Source organism: Notolepis coatsorum (assembly GCF_963971535.1).
Source record: "Notolepis coatsorum genome assembly, chromosome: 10".
NCBI lineage: Eukaryota > Metazoa > Chordata > Actinopteri > Aulopiformes > Paralepididae > Notolepis > Notolepis coatsorum.
The window spans coordinates 34,983,433-35,001,550 of record NC_140174.1 but is presented as its reverse complement, the minus strand read 5'-3'; the positions used below and the strand labels follow the sequence as shown (position 1 = coordinate 35,001,550).

The window sequence follows — 18,118 nt, the reverse complement described above, 5'->3', positions numbered from 1 at the left end:
CCTCTCAATTTGCACAACGTGCACAAAATAATAATAATTGTAATGATAATCTTTACAATAATAATAATAATAATAATAATAATATTGCATTTCACTGTAGACCGCCAACGCGGCCAATCAGAGCGCAAAACGGGAACCCGGAAACACGAACGCGTTGGTAAAAGCATAGACGCGTCTAGGAGGGATAGACACTAGGGGGATAGACTCCCTCGTTGCTCAGCTGGTACCAACAATAAGTCACTTCGACCTACAGTACTTACTTACTTACAGGTAGGCATGAGTGCACACACTACACAGCCTTATAATAATTGTGCATTTAGGCTTTCGTATGAACCATGGGGATAGGCTCGTCTTTCTTTCCAGCTAAATAAAACTAATCGGAAAAAGAACAAGTCTATTGATTATTCAGACACACCCCTAAGCAGGTCTACATCTGTTTTAGTTTTTTTTACCATATGAAACATAAATTATGTGTAATAAATGACATACAGACAAAGGCCAGTTAAAGGCAGTAAACTGTGCTTTGGCAAAGACCTGCTGAACCAGTGGCCAACAGGTCGAACAGAGGGGAGTTGATGGCTTCTACTGTACAGCCATTTCTCAGGCCCACAACAGGATTATACGGCCTCTGCAGTGACCAGATAATTGAATTCAGACATGGCCACAGTGCACTGCATCCAATGATATCTGTCCCACTTGGGCGATGGACAAAATGAATAGTGCTACACTCCATGGATCCGGAGGTGCAACAATAGGGTTATTGACCAGCCGTCTAAGCCGATTGCTGTGTTTTAGTTAGGATATTATTTGTCACAAGCCTCAAGGCCAAGTTCTCTCAGCTATTCGATTGACATCTTTGCACTAAACCGTTTCACCAGGGGAACATACCAGTATGTTTGTATGTGATAGACTTTTTGGGGGGGGGGGGGTCTGCAAGGTAAACGTAACTAAGAACTAAAGTAATACAAATGGAACAAGAGGGCTACACCACCCCTTGTCTACGAGGTATTAAAACGGTGCCGGTGGCTAAGCGACGACAAAGCAAGTCACGACGGTTTAGCCTGTAGATTGAGATGTAAAGGAGGGGGCACGGCTGTCAGTGACACACATAATAAAAGACTGGGGGGGGGGGGGGGGGGTATGATTGTGGCGGTGGTGGTGGAGGTGGAGGGGGACATGCATTGAAAAATGCATGGTCCTGGGAATTAAGCAGCAAAGCACCATGTTAATCCCACCCTGACCTTGTATATGACAGGAATGGTGTCTGTGGGGCCAGTGATAACACTGCTGGCTTTGTGTTTGGCTGGAGAACAACATTGCTGATGATGCCGCTTTGCCACCGCTGGCACGTCCCCGTTACCGTTTACCGCCCAGCCTGACGAGGCACCGCTGAGCCTGTTGTTTGCTACATGCTACACGATTTTTGAGAATAACCCGGGCCGTCGATATTCAGCCATTTAATATAAAACGTACGGCTGCTGCAATTAAATAAATAAAATAATGCAGAATGAGAAAACAATGCTATTTGTAATGCATGAAAGATACAGCTTTTAATTACAATGCAGATCCAACTGGGTTTTTGTGTGTGATTATTGCGACCCAAAATGCTTGATTTAGCTGCAGATTAAGATTTTATTTTTATTGCGTATATGTATATGTTTTAATTGCGTGGAAAATTAATAAATAAATAGAATGTATTGTGAACATGGAGGCTTGGTTGAATTTGAGTTTATTATTGTGATTGCAAGATGCAAATTCATGGACTGACAATGTGTACTATGTGTTGTTAAAGATTTTATAGTCTAAATGAAATAAGATATAGCAAGTCCTAATGAATATATTGCTAATAATTAGCTATGAGATGACTAACACTAACACTGGCAAGAAACAAAACATTCGTCACCATTACAAACAGTAGTAGGGAGTAGGGAATTCTAAATCACTCCACCGACAAAGTACAATAAGAAGAGCAAGAAAAATGATCTCTGACCCCACTCACCCAGCACACCATATCTTCCAGCTGCTGCCCTCCGGGAGGCACTACAGATCCCTGACCATCAAAACATCCCGCTTTAAAAACAGCTTCTTCCCCACTGCCATACGGACACTGAACTCCCTGTAGCAACCCCCCTACCTCTGTTGCTATGGACATGGACATAAACTGTGATATTGTGGTCTTTGTAATTATGTATTTATGTATCCAACTGCATGTAGTATGTATGTATTGTAAGTGATGTTATATGTTCTATGTTGGAACAATGCTGTAACTGCCCTGAAAACAAATTCCACCAGCCTGGCTGGGTGGTCATTAACCGTTTCTGCGCCATTAACGAGTATACTCGTTATTGGCCGCCATGCGTTGAGCGCCAGAAACGAGTTAACTCGTTTTTATGATCGTTATTTCCTTTATTTGCTATTGCCATTCATAATTCATCCAGCAAGGCTCCGGGAGACTCTGGACTCTGTCGGATATTCAAATAATCTGGAATCTTTTTTCTCCAGACTCATCGGCCACAGGTAAGAGGAATCTAACGTTAATTCCAGCTTGATTGTCCATTTATTTCATTGCAATCCATCCATCAATGTATGATGTCGTACTAAAGAAAGCCGTTACTGACAATCAAGGAATCATAAACGACCTCCCCCCCTTTCCTTCATGCATGATGGAGCATAATGTATACCGATCATATGCATTTGAATTTTTGAATATAGCGTGTATAGGAACGAAACGCCAATCGATTATGTATAATAATAAACCTCTTTGCAGGTTTAAATGACTCTATGGACATGTTGTCACTTCTATAGGCTAAGTAGGGTACATTATATAGTAGTATCTTTTCTTGCATTACTCAATGCTCTTACATTGTTGTTTTTGATATTTTTGATATTATTATTGATCTATTCTATGTTTGATTTGACTCATTTCCTTATGTTGTTACAATATTTTGATTGTGTGTGTGTATATATACATATATAATATACTAATTTCTTATTTCTATTTAGTATTATTGTATATTCCTTCAACGTAGACATAGCTTATAAGTAGATTGTATTCTAACTATATCAAGTTAAGAATATGCTGTGCCTTCATCCATTTAACACCAGCTGTCCCCCATTATTAGTCTCTCCCAGAGTTCTGTTTTTTCCCTTTTTTTCTTTATTTAGTTACAGTTTTGTTTTGTCACAGTTACAACACCCTGAAGAAGGCCATGTGTAGGCCGAAACATGTCGGTATTTTAAAACTTTCTAAATAATGTAAGCCAATTAATAAAGGCATTTTAAAATTGTAGAGCTGCCTTGGATCTCAACTTTTCTTCTATAACGAATCCTACCCCGGATTTACTCCAAAGAGCACCTACCGAAACAAAACAAGAACGCTGAATCCCTCTCCATATCCTCTTTTTTGATGTATAATATGCGTCTGGGCCTATAACTCGCGTTCTAGGAATTACTGCAGAACACTCTAAAAACATACTTATATTCACGACGGTATTAACACGACAATGTATGAATGGAAAAATATAACGTTCCCACATCCGGAACAATAGATACCTGATGTTGAATGGGCCATAGTAATGACGATATAGCTATAATATTTAAAAAGTTATAGCCCTGCAAAGAAGGTGAGTGACTCCATAGGCTTACAGCACTGACAGAGAGAGGTATAAGATGGTCAAACTGCGTGGCAGACATTGTGTTAAAGAATCTAATCTAATCTAAAAAAAATAAAAAAAATTAAATAAAAATAAAAGACATTATTTGGAGAGTATGGCTGAATCTTACAGTTTCTGGCTATAGCTTCCAAAATAAACCACATAACCTAATGGACCCTGCTGGTTAAATCATGGAGAATCCTCCCCAACAACCACACCCCCCACTAGAGAATGTAGACATCAGAATAGGATACTTCAACAATTGCACAATGGCGATATCCTGATAAATGTTAATAATCACCCAAATCTTTAAGCATGCTTGACTAGATAATTATATGCTTTCCACTGCATCCGACAGACTGCTAGGTAAATTAGATGGCTGGATAGCTATGTAAGCTTTGTGTTAAACATACTGTTAGATCATATTCATTGTTTACAAATATTATGCAACACGTGCGTCGGTGTTGCTTGGCAAACATTCTGCTAAATGTATGAAGAACTACATTGCTTGGCAGAAGATTTTGTTATCAATATATTATTGAGTTTTTTTGTTGCTGTGTGTTTATTTTATGAAACCTTGCCAGGCATTCATATTGCCATACATGGTGACCGTTTTATAAAAGCACTACTACTACTACTACTAATAATAATAATAATAATAATAATAATAATAATAATAATAATAATAATAATAATAATAATAATAATAATAATAATAATAATAATAATAATAATAATAATAATAATAATAATAATAAAAGCCTTGTATCTGATTCTGGCCAAACAACGCCCCTTAGCTGTGATATAATAACCATATACCACAGTCTGTCATGAGCTATTGCTTAAATATGTGTCATATATAAAGTATTATGAATAGAAAGGGAAAATCAGGTTCCTGTGGCCTTCATGGAAATATGACTCAGGGTAAAAGGTACATTTATATAGCAGCTTTGATCCAAAATGCTTTACAATTTTGTTCCTCACATTCACCCATTCACTCGCAGATTCACACACCAATGGCGGAGACAGCCATGCAAGGTGCCAACCTGCTCATCGGGAGCAATTAGGGGTTAAGTGTCTTGCCTCCCGGGCAGGATGTCGAAGTGTCCTTGAGCAAGACACTTAACCCCTAACTGTCCCCGATGAGCAGGTTGCATGGTTGCCGCCGTCATCGGTGTGTGAATGTGTGAGTGAATGGATCAAATGTGAGGAACAAATTGTAAAAGCATTATATAAATGCACCATTTACCATTTATTCGACATGCTGTCTGGGAGGAGTGGGAATAGAACCGGGAACCTTCCGATTACCAGAGGACCGCTCTACCTCCTGAGCCACTGTCGCCCCCTCATCACATAAGATACAGATGGTTGTCTAGTCCAGCAGCATCTGTATTTTATCTCATAGGCTAGTAGTCCAGGGCTGATGGCATGCAAACACAAGTCTAAAGCCAGACCCAATCTCACCTGCCCCGTTTAAGTCAGGGCTTTGTTTGTTCATTTCTTTTAAAATAAAATGCATAATTTCTGTTGTTTACATTATGCCGCAACAAAGAACCAATATAATCTCTACTGGATTTTGATAAAACCTCAGACAACAAAGCTGGATCTGCTATACAATTGTCTGTGAACATTCGTAACCTCTAGAGGAAGAAACCTATTGATTTTGGTGTCCCCATGGCCTCTCCTCTAGGGTGACAATATTGTCACAAGGAAAGATGAAATTACCTACCTGGGTTCCATCCTAGAGGCTAATCTTTCCTGTGACAAAATGGCATCCAATGTAATAAAAAAAGTCAACCAACGAACTCGATTCTTGTACCAGATATCCTCTCTGGTAAACAAGAATACCCTGAAGACTCTGGCAGGAGCACTCATTCAAGGGTACTACGACTATGCTTGCACCTCATGGTACCAAAGCACCTCAAAAGGCACTAAAAACCAAATTACAAACATCTCAAAACAAACTAGTCAGACTACTGCTTGACCTGACTCCTAGAACCCACCTCACCCCTGCCCACTTTGCCAACCTAGGATGGCTTAGAGTAGACGACAGAGTACAGCAACTTGCAATGGGCCTGGTCTACAAGATACACTACACGACCAAGGTACCCATGTACATGTCAAAATACTTCCCAAAGGTCAGTGAATACCACGATCATAACACCAGAGGGAGCTCCACAAATCATGTTAAACCCAGATTCGGCTCAAACAAGGGACTAAACACGTTTCGCAATTATGCCACATCAATGTGGAACGCCCTACCCAAAGCTGTAAAGGAATGTGAATCACTACCCACTTTCAAAAACACTCTCAAAGAACACCTACAGGAGACTGCAATTCGAAACTGGCCCCTACAAATGCCCTAACCCAGTTGTACAGTAAAGACCAAGTATGGCTTTGTCAGTATTCCAATGTACAGTGTCCCCCCCCCCTACCCAACCCCCCCCCCCCCCACCTCCAATGTACAACCCCACCCCACCTACCCAACCTCCTCCAATGTACAGTTTCTATGTCAAATGTATATACACTCTTTTTCTGGACACTTTTTGTATCACAAACAGACAGTACTGTATTTGCAAATCTGGTATGTCATAAATGTATAGATGTAGCAGTACTGTCTATCTGTATGTCGTGTGTGTCATATGATGAATTGAAAATGGGGGACCCTGATGTAAACAAGACGAAAGTATTTCTCTGGTCTGCATCCCCTTAACAATTGTATGTATTGAGCTGTACTGTACTGTACCCATTCTGCAATCTGTTAATACACTTTTCAATCAATCAATCAAAACAATCAGGCAAGACTGAGAAAAGATTGATCTCAAAAAGTAATAGCCGGATTGCCATAGAAATGAGCTGTGCACATTCATTACCCTTAGAGGAAGAAAGCAATTGACGTTGGTGACCCCATGACCTTTCTTCTAGTGCCGCCATCAGGCCAAACTCAAAAGTTATGGCCAGGTTGCCATAACATTTTCTGTGAACATTCATGATTCTTTTTTTTATTTATTTTTGGGCTTTTCTGTTTTCTGTATTTTTCACAGACCATCCCAATTTAGTCGTTATGCCAATTCCCTTCCTGGTCGTTGCGCACATTGCCCCACTGTCAGCCTGGGGAGCGAACGTAACGCGTGCGGAGGTTCATGCTATTTCCCCCAGATCCCTTCCCTGCTGAACAGGCGCCCAGACCGACCAGTAGGAGTCACAGTTTACAACGACCAGGACGCGTGAATATTTTAGGCAACCAACTTGTGTTTAGCGTTTCTCTGATTGGCCAATACGCCCATGTGACCACGGCAGCGCGAGAGAGCGGCAGCGCGGAAATAGGCTGTCTATTGCCTCGCGCTGCAGCGCGGAAATAGGCTGTCTATTGCCATTCTCTAAGTCAAACTCTAACCTTAACCAGCTCCTTAACAGCGCCTAAACTTAACCCTTCTAACCTTAAGCAACTCCGAAACAATGCCTAACCTTAACCAACTCCGAAACAATGCTTAAAGTTATGCCTAAACTTAACGGCGAAAGAATGCGAATGCACGTAAAAAAAAAATAAATAAAAATTGAAGGGAATCGAACTAGCCAGCAACGAGCCGTAGGATCCACAGCCATGCAGCTTTGCCAATTGAGCTATTTCTGGATACTGAATAAGGGGCGGTTACTGGCATATAATGAGCTCCGCTCTGCCGCTACGCTCTGCTGCTGCCGCGTCGCCGCGGGGGCGTGGCTAGACGCAAGTTGGGCGTGGTTAGACACAAGTTGGTTGCCTTTAATATTTAGGCGACCAGGACACATACCCCACCGGCTTCCCACCCGCTAACACTGCCAACGTTTTTTTTTGCAAAATCAACTCTGCCTCTCTTTGTTAACTACAACAAGCAATGCCGTTTGTTATTTAAGATGAGGTCGGACTCGGCACTGACAGATTTGTGTTCATTGTGATGCTTTTATAAAGCCTCAAATAACGGCTTACAATATTTCATGAAAGCAAAGTGTTTCGTTTGTCTAAGATTTAAAAAGGTTTAAACTTTACAGCACTGACAATTCTCTATAGTATTTTTTTGTGTCCCGACCCATATAAAATGTCTTAATAAAAAATTAAGTCGAATTCTGCCTGTCTCTATTAACACATCCTGCACCAAAAACTAGTTTACTCGTTATTGCCCGCCAATCTAATAACGCCAACAACGAGTTTACTCGTTTTTATGATCGTTATTTCCTTTATTCGCTATTGGCATTCATAATTCATCCAGGAAGGCTCCAGGAGCCAGCTGGACCCTGTCGATATTGCAACGCCTCAATACCGCCGCCTGGTGGATTTCGGGCGAGTTGCACTCCACTCTAAACCGGACGTGGCGCTCTGTGCATCGGGGAAAATCCTCCGGCAGAGCTATCTTGTTATGTTGATCAAGACAAACACTCGAGTGCATGGGATCGCTTTCGAGACGCAAGAATCAATATGCTTTCGGCGTTTATTGCGTCATACAAACGGAAAATGGATCTAGCAGATCGAAATCAAATAATTGGAATTTCTTTCTCCTGACTCATTGCCCACAGCCTGGTAAGAGGAATCTAACGTTAATTCCAGCTCGATTGTCCATTTATTTCATTGCAATCCATCCGATCAACATATGATGTCGTACTAAGGGAAACCGTTACTGACAATCAAGGAATCATAAACGACCCCCCCCCCTTTCCTTCACGCATGATGGAGCATAATGTATACAGAGCATATGCATTTGAATTTTTTAATATAGCGTGTATGGGAACGAAACGCCAATTGATTATGTATACCGGTAATATGCGTCTGGGCCTATAACTCGCGTTCTAGGAATTACTGCTATACACTCTAAAAACATACTTATATTCACGACGGTACTAACACGACAATGTATGAATGGAAAAATATAACGTTCCCACATCCGGAACGATAGATACCCGATGTTGAATGGGCCATAGTAATGTCGATATAGCTATAATATTTAAAAAGTTATAGCCCTGCAAAGAAGGTGAGCGACTCCATAGGCTTACAGCACTGGCAGAGTGGTATAAGATGGTCAAACTGCGTGGCACAGAATGTGTTAACTACATATAAATATTTATATAATTGTTTGCTTTATAGACGAAGGTTGCAACGTAATGTAATGTTGTTGGCTGTGTAACGGAGAGCAGCCGCCCAGGTAGCGCAGCTCCCGACTCATTATTAATTTAATTAATGAATCCAATCCACTTTATTTATAGCAGCACATTTAAAAACAATAAAGTAATGCTTCGAATGCCAAACAAAATTTCGAAGGTCAGCCCTAACTAAGTCATACAGTCACAAATATAATATCCAGAGGGGTGGACGGTATGCATTTGAACCGTACACTGTTCGGTACGACCTCCACGGCTCGGGCATGTGTGTATTGTTTGGTTATAAGTAACGTTAGCCTCGAGCTAGGCTAACGTTACGTTAGCCACAAGCTAACTAACTTTAGCCGCAAGCTAACTAACATTAGCCGCAAGCTAACCATGGAAACGCTCACAGCGAAGTGACTCCACGACACCAGAGTGGGGAAGGTGGATATATTGACGAGGCTTGACAACAGAGGTTCAAAGATAACTGTTTGTGTTCAATAACGAGCCAGGAGACTAGATTGTGTGTGTCAACTGTGCGTCTGTTTACATCCTGGTCCCTGCTGGGACGTACCAACTCCACACACCACTGTGGGGGGGTTTATATAACATTCCCCATTCCCTTGTAACATCTCCTCTCTTTTTTTTGATAACAGTTACAACATTCCTTAGTGCAAATCATTAATACAAGAAACCCCATAAATGTCCTTATTTAAAACCCTAATCATATTTTCTGTGACTTTTCCTTTTTGATAAGAAAGTCTAGTGCTGGTTGAGCATATGCATACTTTATGTTGATGGCCTTTGTCTATATTGTGGCCAAAGTTAATACTTTGACAAATGTTGCCTATATTTTTCAGTCAGTTCGGTCTTTGTGTGCCAAACATTATTTAAGGCAAACCGCTGTAAACCTTTTTTTTTACCAAATAAATGAGTGTGAATGAATGAATGAAAACTTTATTTAACAGATTGCAGAATGGGTACAATACAGTACGGCTCAATACACACAATTGTTAAGGGGATGCAGACCTGAGAAAGACGTTTGTCTTGTTTCCATCAGGGTCCCCCATTTTCAATTCATATAGACATTTATGACATACACAACATACATGACATTTATGGCATAGGGACATATAGGTATTTAGTACTGATACATTTGTGACATAAACGGTATTCAAATATACAGTACTGTTACCCCTAGATCCTGACAGAGTATAAACATATGATGGGGAGGGGACTGTACATTAGGAGGGGTGGGTGGGTGGGATAGAAATATACATACGGCGGGGAGGGAATATATACATGCGGTGGGGAGGAGACTGTCTATTAGGAGGTGGTGGGGGTTTTGGGCATTTATGGTGGCCAGTTTCGAATTGCAGCCTCCCATAGGTGCTCTTTAAGAGCGGTTTTGAATGTGGGTAGGGATTCACATTCCTTTACAGCTTTGGGTAGGGCGTTCCACATTGATGTGGCATAATTGCGAAACGTGTTTAGTCCCTTGTTTGAGCCGAATCTGGGTTTAACATGATTTGTTGAGCTTCCTCTGGTGTAGTGGTTGTGGTATTCACTGACCTTTGGGAAGTATTTTGACATGTACATGGGTACCTTAGTCGTATAGTGTATCTTGTAGACCAGGCCCATTGCAAGTTGCTGTACTCTGTCGTCTACTCTAAGCCATCCTAGGTTGAAGCATGTTTAAATCGGCAATACCTCCCCTCTTGCTGTACCAAAATCTCTCCTAGCTCTAACCTGGTCACTGTCAAAATGATGTGCCTGATGTCAAACTGCCTCATTCTTTCAGTTTTTGCATGACTATGTCCTTGAGAATAACTGAAAAGTTTATTTTTAGGCTATATATCTTATGCTGATGTACTGTATGGTATTTTTGGAGTGTTACATATTTTAATAAAAAACAACGTATATATCGAACCGAACCGAAAACCGTGACGCCAAGACCGTGATACGAACCGAACCGTAGATTTTGTGAACCGTTCCACCCCTGGCAGATACCCATGCAGCACCTTGTAGACAATACATTCATCATAGGACCCATGAAGTTTGCCAAATTGGATTTTCTGAAATGGTGATTTATTTGTCTCATGGTGGCACCATTCTCACAAAACTAAAACCATGAACGCAACAACTGGTCAGATCATGATGACATTTGATATGTGTTGTCCCATCCGATATCCTACTAATTGTATTAATATGTATTATTTTAATAGTTGATAACCCACAGATCCAATCAAAAAATCTTACCCAGTAAAATGTTGAGTGAGAAAGTAACATTAAAGTGGGAACATTGTTAACACTTTGGGTGCCATGGGTTAAATTCATTATATACCATAGGTTGCCGGCTCTATTTGTCTATGGAGAAGTACCCCTTCTTTGCATGGCTATAACTTTTTAAATTCTATTGCTACATTGCCATTATTAGGGCCCATTCAAAGTCCTATATGTATTGTTCATTGTGTAGCAACGTTAAACTTTTTCATTCACATATTCATAGTAAAGTATGGTCTAATGTATAAGTATGTTTTCATCTCTTTCTGCAGCTTTCTCCAGAACGTGATCTATAGCCCCAAATGCATTATATTGATGATGAAATACAGTTTGATAGCAATCGGGGCGATATAAAAAATTTCAATTGGACGTACTTCTAGAATGATCTACGTATGATATGATGATGACCGGATGGGCGGGGGATCGTTTATAATTCTGTGGGCAGCGTTATATCATTCATCTAGTGTGGGTCATATGTTCATCATAACAGTTTATATGGAACACGTTCAAAAATAACGTTGAATCTTACCGGATCTTCCTCGCGCTGTTGGACGATCAGCGTGGTGTAGACCGTTTTCGATTATGGGATGTTTATCCTGATGAACCATTTCCAGCTTGTATAATACTATATACGTCCAAATCATGTTGTTTATCGAGTTATTGGCAATGGATCGCTATATAATGTGACGAGCCAGAGTGCCGGCAGCCAAACAGAGTGCCCGGAAGTAATATGGCCGACCAGCACAACCTCCACAGCACTTCCTGTTTGGCGATTGCGCCGATCGGCCACCAGATGGCGCTCCTGAACCGCCAGAGAGCTCAGTGGGGATCCTCCTGGTGGATCTCAGGCCAGCGGAGGGGAAATATGAATCCGATCACAGATTTTTGAAATATTGATATTAAAGACGCTGTACAGCGTCCTTCGCAACTTGAGCATGGCCGGGAATGACGCTGTAAAGCGTTTCCCGGCAGTTAAAGTGTTAAGGTGGGGTCTGCGCTCTTCATTTAGTTATGATTTTATTTGTTCCATAAAACACTTTGCAACATTTGTGATATAGTTTGTTGGTTGTTGTTGTTGTTGTTGTTGTTGTTGTTGTTGTTGTTGTTGTTGTTGTTATTAGTATTATTATATCTGTAGAATGAAGGAATGAACTAGAAAGGTGTACTCAGTAGAGCACAAACCTCCACTAACGTTAGTAGTGGGGGAACATTGTATAAAGGGATGTCTGTCACATTCATTAATATATTATATTATATTATATATATAACGTTCAAGGTAGCCAGCTAAGCTAAACGTTAGCCAACTAAGCTAACACTGCCCTTGCACTTAAAAAGTTCAACATTCACTCATGTTCCGTATCATAGTTCCGTATGTGAATTATGTTGATCCACCACAACAGATGAATTGTTTAAATGTATGTTTAATCCAGTAAGAATAGTACTAGGCTATATAACATACATCTGTGCAAGTAGATTACATAAAAAAAACGTATTGCCCTTTTTACATGTAATAATAATAATAATAATAATACTTCGTTTTATATAGCGCCTTTCAGAGGACCCAAGGTCGCTTTACATAAGGGGGGGGGGGGGGGGGGGGGAGATAACAAGTCAACAAACATAGTGGACAGACACAACACATACATATAAAGTGAGAAAGTTAGGGGTTGAAGGCCAGGTTGAAGAGGTGGGTTTTGAGCAGTTTTTTAAATGAGTCCAGAGTTGGGGTGGTGCGGAGTTCTGCGGGGAGGGAGTTCCAGAGGGTGGGAGCTGCCACACTGAAAGCTCTGTCCCCGAACGTCCGCAGTCTGGTTCGGGGGATGGAGAGCTGACCAGTGTCCGTGGATCGCAGGGACTATGTAGCCCAGCGTTTCCGTTAGCCGGTAATTACCGGTATTTGACCGGCAAAATCTGTTGAAGTCTGACATATTTAATCTCTCCGGTCATAGTGTCCGGTGAAAATAGTTCCCTCTGGGCACAGTTTGATTATTTGAATTGTATTTGGATGGGCTGGAGTTGGGTGGCCTATGCGATGAACGAAACAATCATTGCGTTTGTTGTCGTTGCTTCGCTCAGCGAGAGCTTGCTGCTGGATTTGCGGAAGGCATGCAGCTGCAGACCCACAGAACCAACCAGCTTTGCTGGCACAGTGCGGTCCCCAGACCTGGAAAGCTGCTCTGCGGGTCTGCAGCTGGATGCTTCTTGCAAACTAACTGCGGCCGGCTCGCGCTGATAACAGCTTTCATTGTTGGACCGGCTGCTTGGTGGAGCAACGATGAAACGAATGTAATGAATCGTTCGTCGCATGGGCTATTTAATTTTGGCCTGTTTTGGTACGGTTCGGGTGGTCAAGTTGTGCTTGGAGGGAGTTGTTTTCACCGGACATTATGACCAGCACCAAGTCGTTGGGAGGTGGAGATATACATCACGCAAACCCACGATAATGTTGCCGTCTCTCTCTGCAAAATTTCTCAGTTCTTCGCTTGATATAATTAATACAAATGTCCAATATAACGGAATTCGTTAGCTCATAAAAATGTGATTATAACAGACTGCTGTTTAGTGTCGGACCGACTGCCCACATACGCGGTCTATTTTATTTCAAGTCAGCAGCAGCACGGAGTATCGAGGGACTTATTTTATTTGGAATATATTAATGACTATACGCAAAAGTAGCCTCGTTTTAAGTAATAATATTATAAATCTACATGCCTTGAGGATGACATTCTTTATATAGCCTATATCAATTGTTTTAAAGCTCAATAAACTATGACCGGAATTAATCTCATTTGTCCGGTAGATTGAAATCTTGCAGGTCACGGAGACCGGCAACAATTTTTTCTAACGGAAACCCTGATGTAGCCTACATATTCATAATCATATTGATTTGGAAGTATTTTTTATTCTGTACTTAGTATGAAAATGGTCAGACAGTTCCCTCTGTGTGTAATACAGACAGTCTAACCCAAGGTTATCATACCATCAAAATGTCATACCCACTACCCATTAGCGCATGTCTGCTAGCCGCAATGCTAACTTTCATGATGGGAAAACCCAATCCATTATGCTAACAACTAGGGCTGAACGATTAATCGATTTTAAATCAAAATCGCGATTTGAAATGATGCAATTAGCAAATCGCAAAAAAAATAAAATTATTTTATTATTATTATTTTTTTTTTATTATTATTATTATTTTTATTTAACCAAGAAGTCCCATTGAGATACAAGATCTCCTTTGCAGGTTCTTGTTATTGTTGTAGGAACGGTTTGGGAGAGGGAGGTAAGGGGTTTTAGATTGTGTGTTGTGAAGTTTAGACTTCAGAGAGGGAGAGTAAAGTACAGAAAAAAAAGGTATCGTTGGGTACCGGTGTCGATTCCCAGGTAAAAAGAAACATTTTCAGGCTCGGTGTCCCGAACAGACCCACGTGTAGGCCAGATGTAAGCCGCATTTTACAATAAACCTCTGTGGGGCTGCTTAAATATTTTTTTTATTATAGTCGCAAATTTAATCGCAATCGCAATATCCGTCAGAAAAATTGCAATTAGATTATTTCCCAAAATCGTGCAGCCCTACTAACAACATTAGCACATCTGGCTGCATTGATTGTGGCATTGATTGTGGCATCCACTACCTACCACTAACGTTAAGGTGCGCTAAAAGCTAGAGGCGAATAAACAGTAACATGCATTTTGGTTAGTTTGTAAGGGAAGTTAGTGGATGATACTGTCCTGATAAACTGATAGTGAAAACAATATGCTGGGTCAGAAACATTGCTGTATTGTAGCCTACCGCAAAAGAAGCCAACAAAAGGCTTTGTGATTGTTGTTGAACTTGCAAATGTGAGTCTTGTGTGTCGCCAGAAGGTGATGTCACTGCCAGAACATGCACTCGCCCTCTCTTGTCACAGGACAGGACAGTAGTCTTCTATGCATTAGGTAATCCACGGCTGCCGAGAGTTGATTACCAGCGAACCTGTGTAGTATTGCCCCTCTTGCGTTAAAAAGGTGTAACTTCATATTGAATATGTATTTCAATGGAAAATTATGGAAATGTATCTAAATAAAATACTTATCGTTGACCTATTTGAAAGATATTCGAGAATTTAGCTTCTGGCCTGTTGTCAGCCTATGTGAAACATTTCATCCAAATCGGCCCTGTAGTTTGCAAGACAGCTGCAGACAGACACACAGACAGACTGAGACACGCAACCAAACCAAAGAAACACATGATCTCTCCCCAGGCCCCGCCTGGTGGAGATAATGAATGAATGAATGAATGAATGAATGAATGAATGAATGAATGAATGAATAATTTATTCACGCATCAGGCCATGTGGCCCATCACACATGGGATTACAAGACACCTTTAAAATATTCACAATCTGTTACAAGGGGTAACAGCTGGAACGGTGCAAGGCCCGGGGCCACAGTAGCACCCCGCTCCCTGTACCAAGGAGGGCAAGTATTATCTGAAGCAAATGTATACATAACAAATCAACCATGTCATCGGAAGAAAGCATGCAACTGAATATCTTACATATATCTAAGCCTTACATATTTAGGCTGCCCTATTAAAATGTCTGTTGTCTCACGACATGCGGCTACTGGGCCTATATATAAAGGTACTATTCAGCCACAAGAAGTGGCGGTGCATTGCTGTTGTGCGCTCAGCGTGTTTTGGACGGCTACCAGATGCAGCATGGGAGAAACCTGGGTGTGTCACATTTGAGACGCAAACGCAGCTGCCCAGTCACAGAGGGGTGGTTTATTTTAAGCACTGCTTACACGTCAACATGCTCGTAGAGGGAGATATGAATGACTGGCCCATCCCTTTTTTGGTGTCCCGTAAAATCTGATCACTTTCTGTACCTTAAAACCTGCCAAAAAAACTAAATAGGACCGAGGACACGTTATTTTCATTCTCGAGTTGGTAAACGGAGCTCTTGATCGCAAAGAGTGAAACTGGAAAACAGAAAGATCTGACTTTTTTTTATTTTATTTTTTTTATTTCATGTATTTTAGGGTTTCTTTACATCTGTGGTGTTTGTAAACATTAGAGTAAAAATAAAAACTATTCAGATCAATGACGTGTTAGGAAAGTTCCAAAAAGCACATTTTCCATCTACAATGGCAGAGTTTCGTAAAGCTGCGGTGACCTCGTATGGGTCACCCCTTAAGCCCGATGGGTCCGTACCGGACCCACAATGACATCATGCCATAAATACATCTCTACAGACAGTATGAATTAATGTTGTGTTTTTTTTCTTCAAATGTAGCCAAGAGTGAAGACCCTAGCCCTGTCAAAACAGCAGTCAAAGTGTATATTTTCAGCATTACATTTGTTTACCAATGAGTTTAACTGTTATTAATGAAATATAAGATTATAGAAATCTCAGGGCATTCGGTCGGAAACCGGCGCATATTGACGGGAGGAAGTGGCACAGCCAAAAGTGAGTGTAGTCTTTTGAAGGAATAGACCCAGGGCTTTCGATTAGCTTTTGCATTTTGAAAAACTACACTACCCAGCTCATGCCAGCCCCTGTCAATCATCTGACTTCTGGATACACTTTTTTATTTCTGTTTTTTTTCAGGATTATCTCCCACAGACCCATGTTATTGCCATAAAACAGAACGCAGTTAGTTTATCTACCTTTCTGTGAACGTCTAGCAAAAAACTGCGTTGCAATCTGATGAAAAATGGCGGAGACATTTACATTATAAAAAAGTAACTGTACTTACAGTAGATTTCATTCAGTTTTTGCTGCGCGCCTGGTGATACTAAATCCAGATTGAACTCTGCCATTGGAAAGAGGAGATCTGGCCCGATCCATAGATGTGCGACTTGGCCACAATAAGGTAATTTATAGGCCTGATATTCTATATTCTATGTGTCCGGATGGCAGAATTCAGTACAGTATCTACAAGACCTTCTGTTTAATCATCTTCCCTTTATTCATTTGCTTAGATCTTTTGTACATGTGATCTCAAGAAGGTGCTGAACAAGCTCAGTGGCAGTTTTTCATTTTTAGCATGGTATTATTCAGTCAAAACAAAATAATATATATAATTGATATTCCCCTTTGGTTCATTACAATTTACTCAAGCCTAGTAACAGACACAATATTTCTGACACTGGGAATACATTCCCTGAGATCCATAGATGTCTCTAGATACCGATAACATGCAAATGGACCTTGTTGAAGTGGAGCAATCTTCCATTTACTTAGGTATGTATTTTTAGGCGGATTTTCAGAAAATAGGGCTAGGGCTAAATAGGTTAAGAGCCGAGGTGTTCAGCTTAACTACATTTACACGTATTTAGTCATTTAGCTTTTATCCAAAGTGACTTACAGGTTCTGTACGACTCTTTCAGCTGAGTAACAATGTAAAAAAAAATAAAAAAAACAGTCTTGAGTGCATAGTAGTAAAGACATTAGTATAGTAGGTAGTAATATAGGTGAAGAAGATTATTTAGTGGAAAAGTGCATAATAGTAAAAGACAGTATGAAGGTTATTATTATTTTTTTCTCCTTCATTTCAGATATTGATTGAAGAAGTGTGTTTTTAGTCGACAGTGAAAGATTGGTCGGGTTTTGGCTGTCCTGACTGTGGTGGCAAGTTCGTTCCACCATTGTGGAGCAAGGACAGAGAATAGCAGGCTATATGCGCGATATGCCAGGTCAAGGACCTTGAAGTGGATTCGTGCGGCGATGGGAAGCCTGTGCGGCTCTCTAAGAAGTGGGGTAACATGGGCTGACTTTGGCAGGTTGGAGATCAGGCAGGCCGGACTACCGGCCAGACAGATTTTTTACCGGCCAAAAATTATAAATAGCTTTTTACACATGTTCATGTGCTATTATTTGTCATACAGAAATACAGAATACTTTGAAAGAAACATTTCATGCAAAGTATTCTGTATTTCTGTATGACAAATAATAAAGAAACTTGAACTATTATTACTATATAATACTCACAAATGTACTCTTCACTGAAGGAATGAGTCAACGTTATTAGTTTAAAATACAGATCATTTGAAATCTCGCTCTGAGATCCCACAAGGCATGAGT

The 18,118-nt window shown here is 40.7% G+C and overlaps 1 protein-coding gene across 1 annotated transcript in view; it reads right to left on the bottom strand.

Annotated features, from left to right (window-relative positions):
- Positions 1-18,118, bottom strand: part of LOC311235530 (adenosine kinase-like) — a 183,273-nt gene that overhangs the window by 161,220 nt on the left and 3,935 nt on the right. The window lies entirely within an intron of this gene.